This window comes from Pongo pygmaeus, chromosome 14, assembly GCF_028885625.2.
Source record: "Pongo pygmaeus isolate AG05252 chromosome 14, NHGRI_mPonPyg2-v2.0_pri, whole genome shotgun sequence".
NCBI lineage: Eukaryota > Metazoa > Chordata > Mammalia > Primates > Hominidae > Pongo > Pongo pygmaeus.
In genome coordinates, this window is record NC_072387.2 from 109,301,952 (window position 1) to 109,310,809 (window position 8,858).

Genomic DNA, 8,858 nt, shown 5'->3' on the forward strand with positions numbered 1-8,858 from the left:
GCAGATGTCAGGGAAGGCCTGGGAGAGCTTCCCTCGCTTGCGTCCAGTGTGTTCACTGGCCCGCTGTAAAGAGAGGAGTTGCCAGAGGCTCTGGGAACACCAAAGGTGGGGGCCCTGGGAGGTGGTGGCAACGGGCCCCGGGGACTGGCTTCTTGCTCCTTGGGGGCCCAGGGAAGCCACTTCTTCCCCTTCTGATCAGCCCTGCCTCATCAGAGACGGCTCTGCTCCCCGGTGGGAGAAGCTCCTGCCATCCTCTGCCTTCCCCTGCCCCTAGACAATCATATCGGAGCCCACGTGATGGGCTTTTCTGTTTAGCAAGGCTTTCAGTGCTTCACGGGGCCATAGCCAGTTTTGCTCTTTTGCTATCTTGCCAGTTCTGTGTACGGAGTGCCTATCATACAATGCTAATATGAGGTTAAACAGAAACACCATATTATATCCAGAAGCTGATCAGCCTAGAACTATCGATGCAGATTTTGTAAAACCCACATTTGTGTAACCTATGGCTGACCCCAGTTTTTCATATGAACAAAGCTGTCGGGACCACAGAGATCTTTGGCAAAATAGTCAGTCTCTTTGGAGGGCGGGTTGCCTCCTCTCAGCAGGCAGGCCCTACTGTACTGAAATGTACACAAAGATGAATGTGATATTAACACTTAAGGCCTGTTTAAAGGAAGGGTGCGTTTATTTTGCTTAAACATAAAAAGTCTAGCAAATAATTCAAAAAAACCAACCCCCTTAACAGAGTGAGAGCAGCCAAGGTGAGCCCTTGTCCCGCCCTGGGGAGACGTGATGAGGCTCCTACTTGGAGATCACCCGAATGCAAACACAACCATGGCTGGTTATTTAATTTTTTTTTTTTTTTTTTTTTTTTAAAGAATAAAGCGGCCAGGTGTGGTGGCTCACGCCTGTAATCCCAACACTTTGGGAGGCCAAGGTGGGTAGATCACTGGAGGTCGGAAGTTCGAGACCAGCCTGACTAACATGGTGAAACCGCATCTCTACTAAAAATACAAAAATTAGCCAGGTGTGGTTGTGGCGCCTGTAATCCCAGCTACTTGAGAGGCTGAGGCAGGAGAATTGCTTGAACCCAGGAGGTAGATGTTGCAGATAGCGCCATTGCACTCCATCCTGGGCGACAGAGCAAGACTCTGTCTCAAAAAAAAAAAAAAAAAAAAAGAATAATGCCAAGTACTCACTCCTAGCCTGTCTCATTTCTGATTATGTGAATGGCCATTTCAAATTATGACATTTCAGATTATGAAATTTCTAAATTCAGAGCTCAAAACTACTTCAAAATGATCAAAGCAAATCAGGATACAGTTGCCTTGGGGGCAGGGGAAGACAGTGGGTAGGGCTGGGGCGGGGCAACCCAGGGCTTCAGAAGCTCCAGTAGTTTGAATTTCTGAAGCTGGGTGGAGGTACAGGGTGTCTGTTTTACTGGTTTTTAAATGTCCTACATATATTCTGTATGTACTCTTCTGTATTATGACGTACTCAATCAAAAGTTGAAATTCTCCAAAGATATATTCCCTCCCCTCTTTTGATCATTTGCCAACTTCTTCCAGAGATTCCTATACACTTGTGCACCCCTTCTCCCTGGGAGAGCTCCAGAACCCTGGAGCTGGGTGGACAGGGGTGTAGACCAGGCAGCGTGGTGCAAGGGATTCCAGCCTGGAGCCTGAGCACCGAGAGTCGGGGAGACTCCCATCTGGGGGAGCCTCTGACACCACTCCTCTCTTTTCATGTGAAGGCTGTGTTTCCAGCCCCTGCTGCGGCCTGGGAGAGGGCACAGCTTTTCCTCGGTGTTTACTCACGGATTCTCATACTTTCCAGATGATTCCTGTTTGCTCCCAAACCTTATCCCTCCTGTTCAAGGCTTCTACCTCGAGGAGTGAAGTAAGGACACTGCAGCTGACCGTCACCCAACAGGCCACAGAGATGAAGAGAAAGGGGCGGCCTTCACTTTCCAGACCTCTTATAACCCAGCCATCAAATGCACTGGGACTCCAGGCAGAGCCCCTCCTGTCCCCCAAGGCTGTGTGGTTTGGATATCAGGAACTTCCTGTAAGATGGGAAGATGCCCTGCTCAGCTCCACCCGCCTGGAGAGCTCCCATGGGTGCGAGGGAGATGGGGAGTGAGGCTTTGTTTCCTAAACTTGTCGAATGCTGAGTTCATGGCATATTCTTAGTACCACTGGAAATACCAACGAATAATAAGCTAGGGTCTGATTTTGAAAGTGAATAATAAAGATTTTGAAATATCTTTAATTGGCTGGCCTTGGGAAATGTTCCCGCCAAGCGGGAAAAGATTCAGGAGGACAGAGGCGCCCTCCCCAGGCACTTGGCCAGCGGTGCAATTGTCTCTGCGCCCGCTGCCTCCTCTCCCCTGAAAAAAGGCTTGTGTTTAAAAGGGGTGCTTCAGGAGCCCTCTGTCCATCATCTCCTCCTTCCTCCTCTGAATCTCCCCCTTTGCCCTTGTTACTGACACTTCCCTAACAATTTCTCTGGTTAAAAAAAAGGAAAAAGGACCATGATATGGTTTGGCTGTGTCCCCACCTAAATCTCATCTTGAAAATTGTAATCCCCAGGCTGGGTGTGGTGGCTCACACCTGTAATCCCAGCACTTTGGGAGGCCAAGGCGGGCAGATCAGCTGAGGTCAGGAGTTCGAGACCAGCCTGACCAACATAGAGAAACCCCGTCTCTACTAAAACTACAAAATTAGCCAGGCACGGTGGCACATGCCTATAATCCCAGCTACTTGGGAGGCTGAGGCAAGAGAATCGCTTGAACCCGGGAGGCGGAGGTTGTGGTGAGCTGAGATCACACCATTGCACTCCAGCCTGGGCAAGAAGCGCAAAACTCCGTCTCAAAAAAAAAAAAGAAAAGAAAGAAGAAAATTGTAATCTCCATAATCCCCACGTGTCTAGGGAGAGACCTGCTGGGAGGAGACTGGACCATGGGGGCAGTTTCCCCACGCTGTTCTCATGACAGTGAGTTCCCACAAGAGCTAATGGTTTTATAAGGGGCTCTTCCCTCCTCACTCCTCACTCCTCTCTCCTGCCGCCTTGTGAAGAACGTGCCTGCTTCCCCTTCACCTTCTGTCATGATTCTAAGTTTCCCGAGGCCTCCCAGCCATGCAGAACTGTGAGTCAATTACACCTCTTTCCTTTATAAATTACCCAGTCTCGGGTATTTCTTTAACGACAAATTCCTTGAAACAAGTTGTGACATGCGCTGTCCCCATTCTCTCAGCTCCCTAACACCTGGCCTCCATCCTCAATGGCCAGTTTTTGGCTGGATGCTATGGCCCACTCTCGGGCTGCTGGTAACCCCCTCAGCTCCGAGGCTGGAGCAGCGGCCTCCTGTCCTGACTCCCACACCACCGCCTCTGTCTCTCCCGCAGCTTCCTCAGCCTCTTCCCTCCCCATGAATGTTGGTGCTCCTGGGTCCTTTCTAGCCCTCTGTGTTAGCCAGGGCTTTTTACTCTCTGCATTCCAATACTTTCACATCTTGGGGCCTTGCTGACCCTGGAGGGACAAACCCTGTACCCCGGGGCCAGCCAATCCCTAGAGACAGGAAAAGGCCTGAAGGGAGCACACTGTTCAGAGGCAAGGCAGCCAACCCAATGCCTGCACCCCCAACCTCCACCACCTGTCTGGGGCTCTCACACTCCAGGCCACTATGCCCCTGCCCTTGTCAAGCAGTACCAGGTACCAGGCCCCTAAGGACAGCCCCTGTGCCCCAGAGCCTGCATGCGCCCACCCCGTTGATGCTTCTCCTGGAAACCACATTCAAGGCCTTGCCCACGCTTTCCTGACCCTCCCTCTGCCTGCTGACCAGCCCTGGTTCTCCCCTGGCTGGCCCTGGGCGGCAGGGTGTGCCCCTCTCCTTGGGAGCTGTGAGTAACGAACTGTCTTTTCAATGGTGCTCGGCGGCTGATCTGTTGGCCTCATCATACCCGAGAAACAATAAAGCCTACAGTTTAGAGAAGCCCCTCAACTCTCCCTGGGCCTGTCATCCACCTCACCCCTCCCAAACCCATACCCTCACCCTAAATCACTCTTCCAGACTGCGCGCCTCGTATGTCCCACTTTATACTGGACACCGCCATGTGCCTGTCCCAGGGCCCCTAAGCCCACTTCTTCCACCCTCAAATTTCATCTGATTCCACACTCCCTACCTCAGGAAGTGACAGGACCCTCAATCCAGTCCCCCAACCCCAAACTCGGGAGCTCTCCCAGAGTTTCCCTAACCCCTTCTCCGACGTCAGTCTCCACCCAGAACCTAACACACTTCGCATGTTATGTTGTAATTGTCTGATTACAATTCTGTATGTTCCCTGCTGGCCTACCTGGGCCACGAGGCTGGAGACCACGTCTACCCATTGTGTCCCCAACACCCTGTACCACACGTGGTGAATGTGGGAATGAATGTAGAAGATGAGTATTGGCCTAGAGACAAAATCATAAATTACTAGAGATGAAGAAGGTCCCCGCCCTGCCCTTCCTGCACGCGTCCTCTCCCATGTCTCAGAGAGCAGTCCTTTACACGCGGGGATTGAGCTGAGTCAGCCTGGGACTGAAGTTCTGGCAATGTTCTACCTTGGTCAATTTCTAGCATTTTACACCTTATGTGCAACCTACCCAAGAGGCTTATATCAGGTGTTACTGCGTGCACACGCACACACACACACACACACACGGGCTCCTCACCCCCTGAGACCAGCTCCCCTGCTGCCTGTCCTGCTAATCACAGAGCTCAGCATACCATGTGTCAAGACTCCCTAGGATCCACAGATCCGAGCCTCAGAAGGTGAAGTTGGCCTTTGGCATTAGAAAATGTAACTTTCCAGATTTCTACAATTACAGCGGAACAGGGCGCCCATACCATGAGGCACTCGCATTGCCTGAGGTGTGGTCTGACCCATGTGCTGTAGGGTTACTGTGCCCTCAGGTGGCACGGCCTGCCCCGAGCCTGGCTGCCCAAAACCATCACAGGCCAGGGGAACTTCTTAGTCTCTGTGCCCATCCCGTATGCTGTCACTTGGCGAAATGAGAGAGAACCGTAGTGAAAGCTGGACAGTGGTTACCTGCAGTGTGCAGCAGTGCCCAGGAAGTGGGACTCTTGGTGGAAATGTGCTTTCTGGAGAAAGCCAAAAAAGTCCATCGGAACATATGAGCATCTACAAACATGATGTATGAAACTTTCTGTTCTTCCTCCTTAAAATGTCAAGTGATTACAATTCTTAGGTGTCATTACACCATCCTCCAGCTAGTGGTGAAATCCTTGGACATTCTGGTTGGGTGGTCACTGTCCGCCCCCAGGGAACAGGGTTCAAGGCCTCATTATTGTAGAGTAATGTAGAGCCCTGGCTGACAGGGCTTCTCCTGGCCTGTGCCCTGCCTCTGTCCTGGTCCTGTGGGATGAGGAAACCCTTAGAAGTGGTCCCTCTCATGCTTCCATTTTGACATGAGATTATTTTGATAGGGTCTGAAAAACAAAGCATACAAGTTAAACTTTTTAAAGCAACTAATGTTTAAAAGAGACCCCTCTCATTCCTTGTCCAAGCCGCACCTTTGCAGTCGGGCTCTGAGGCAGTGTGTAGGGGCTTGAAGTGGGAGATTAGATGGGACTCAGAGAAAGGGAGAGTGTCTGGAAAGAGGGGTGTTCAGAAATGGGTGGGTGTTGTGGGCTGAATTGAGTCCCCCCAAAAGATATGATGAAGTCCTAACCCCTGGCGTCTGTATGTTCTTAAATGGAAATAGGGTCTTTGTAGATGTAATCAAGCCAAGATGAGGTCATTAGGGTGGGCCTAACCCAACATGACTGGTGTCCTTATACGAGGAGAGAAACACCAGGTGAAGGCAGAGACACAGACGGGGAGAAGGCCACAGGAAGATGGCAGCAGAGGCTGGAGCGATGGATCTGCCAAGTTGGAAACGTCAAACAGCGCCAGCGAGAACCAGCAGCCTGGGGAGGAATGGCAAGTTCTCCCTAACAGCCCCCAGAAGGAACCAGCCCCACCAGTGCCTTGATCTCAGACTTCCAGCCTCCAGAACTGTGAGACAAGGAGTTTCCATTGTGTTTCAGCCTCACGGTTCGTAGCACTTTGTTACAGCAGCTCGAACCAACTACCACGGTGGGCCAGAGTCAGGTGTTGGCAAAGGTCTCCAAAAAGGGGCCCTGGACCTGGCCTATCAAACTCACTCACATTCTCCCCAAACCCACTTCCCCACCAATCATTCCTATTTTTATTCACATTCCCGTAGATATTTGGCCTTGAAGTCACCTGTGATGGTTCATTTTACGTGTCAGCTTGGCTAGGCTATGGTGCCCAGCTGTTTGGTCAAACACTGCTGTAAATGTCGTGGGGAAGGTATTCTTTAGATGAGGTTAACATTTAAATCAGTAGACTTTGGGTAGAGCTGATTACCCTCCATAAGAGGGGGAAGGTGGGCCTCCCCCCACCAGCTGAAGGCATTAAGAGCAAAGACTGAGTTTTCTGGAGAAGAAGCAATTCTACCTGAATCTCACAATAAAGAAGTCCTGCTCAAGTCTCCGGCTTGCCTGGCCTCCCTTGTGGATTTCAGATTTGCCAGGTCCCACTACTCCTGTGGTGCAAACGCACACACATATGTGTGAGTGTGTCTGTGTGTGCGTTGTGTGTGTGTCACATTGCTTCTGTTTCTCTGGAGACCTCTCATATATAATCCCTCACTTGATTTTTTCCAAAAAAAAAAAAAACCACAGGCGGGCCTCCTCTCTTGATTTCACCTTTGAAATGTCTCTTAAGTCTCTTCTTTTCTTTAGTGCTCTGGTTCTCAGAATAGGCCACACATCAGAATCACTGGAGACCTTTGGAAAATCCTAACACCAGCCACACGCACAACAATTACATCACATCTCTGGGGATGGGACCCAAGTGGGCATCAGGATTTTTTAAATGTCCCCCGACGATTCTCATGCGCAGCCGAAGTTGAGGACCAGCGGTTTGATAAGGAAAGAAAGCCAGGAGGGAAGCAGGTCCCGCCACCTCTGAATGTGGCGTCTTCTGAGCCCTCACTGCTCAAAACACAACCCTGGACCAGCAGCATCAGTGTCCCCTGAGAGCTTACACATGCAGACTCTCCGGCCCCAGCCCAGACTGACTGGAGAAGAAGCTGCACCTTAACAAGACCCCAGGTGATGCCTGTGTCCACATTAAAGCATGAAAGCTTGAGGAGCTTTGTCCAGGATGAACCTAAAGCAATCAGTGTCCCAGAGCAGGCTGCCATAGATGAGTTCTGTGGAAACCCAGGGGTGCAGAGGGGCTGACCATGGGTCACGCTGATCTTGTCATGAGCTTGGGGCCTGCTCTCACAGCCCTTTTGTGACCAGCGTGAATTTGTACGTGGGCTTTGCCATCAGGCGTGGCTTTGAATCTCAGCTCTGCTGTCCACCCCCGTGTGACTTTGATGGACCCATTTCCTCATCTGTTGTGTGCCAATAATAGTGATGCCTAAATGAAATAATCACGAGAAATGCAAAACAAGACAGTCTCTGTGAATGGCTTAGCACAGGGCCTGCAAAAATCAAAGCCTCAGTAAACGGGAGAGCTGCTGGCAACAGCGGGCCCGGCAGCACTGTCAGAACCACCGCGAGCCCCCCAGCCCACCGCAGGTTCTCAGCAGACACTGGCTGCACCAGGAGGGCCTGATGGGCTTGGTGTGACCAAGACAGCCCTAAGGTTCTCCTCGCCTTGACTCGGCTGTCAGCAGGCTCTTTCCTCATTCTAGGCCTTTGACCTCCCTTTTATAGGCCCCTGATGCATTTACTTTAGAAAACTTGCAATTGTCAATTCTTTCTCTGCCTCTATGAGACAGAAATCTTCTCCCAGACTCTTACCAGTTGTATGAAACAGGACTGTCCTCCTCAAGGACCCAGGAGCCATCTCTTTGAAATGTCATCATCAAGGAAGACAGTGCCTCTGCCTACTGTTCCCTTTGGCAGGGTGGGCCCCTTGTTCCCTGCAAAACTATCCCCCATCAAAAGCTATGAGAAGTTTATTTCACCTTTGGAGAAAGCCACTTAGCAAACGCAGATGGCCTTGGACCTCTCCTAACGTCACCCAGGACTTTTCTGGCTCACTACAGCGTTTAAAAACCCTCCACCCTTTATTTCCACAGAATTGAGTTCCGATTGAGCTTTGGCCTCTTTGCTCTTGCAGTAGCCTTGAGTGAAGTCTTCCCTGCCTGTTTAATATTGTCTGCTGCAGCTTTACTTTGGTGAGTTCCAGCCTCAGATCTTCTACTCAGATCTTCTGCGGCTGCAGAAGATGGTCATTAGAACAGGGACTGTTGATCTCATCTCCTAATCTCAGCAGGATATCAAGATCAGAAGCCACATCTGTGCTGGAAGAACTGATGGGAACTCAGGTGGGAGGGTCTGTACCTGCCTTACCAGCCAGACGGTTAGGGTTGGGGTCCTGAGCATTCCCAGCCACTGTCAGCTGGCCTAGCAGAGCCCTGGTGGGATTTGGGGGTGAGTCTGGGTCTGAGTCCGTGACCTCCTCCTCTCTGCAACTTCTTGCTCCTCCCGCCTGCCTTCACCTTCTCTCCTGTCTCAATCCCTCTCCTTCCCACAGTGGAAGCAGAAACCCCCTGACCCCACCCTCTGATCTGTCCAAAGTCCAGAAAACACAAACCCTCACTACGGTCCCGCTCTTCCTTCCTTCCCCATCTATTCAGATAATCCTTGAAATCCACCCGAAGTGACTGGGAGACTCTCCTGCTGTCACCAGCCCGTCAGCAGCAGTGGCGGCCCCCATTAGCAAGCGCAGCACAGGCCTGGCGCCCTGCTCACGGCCATCCCGTCC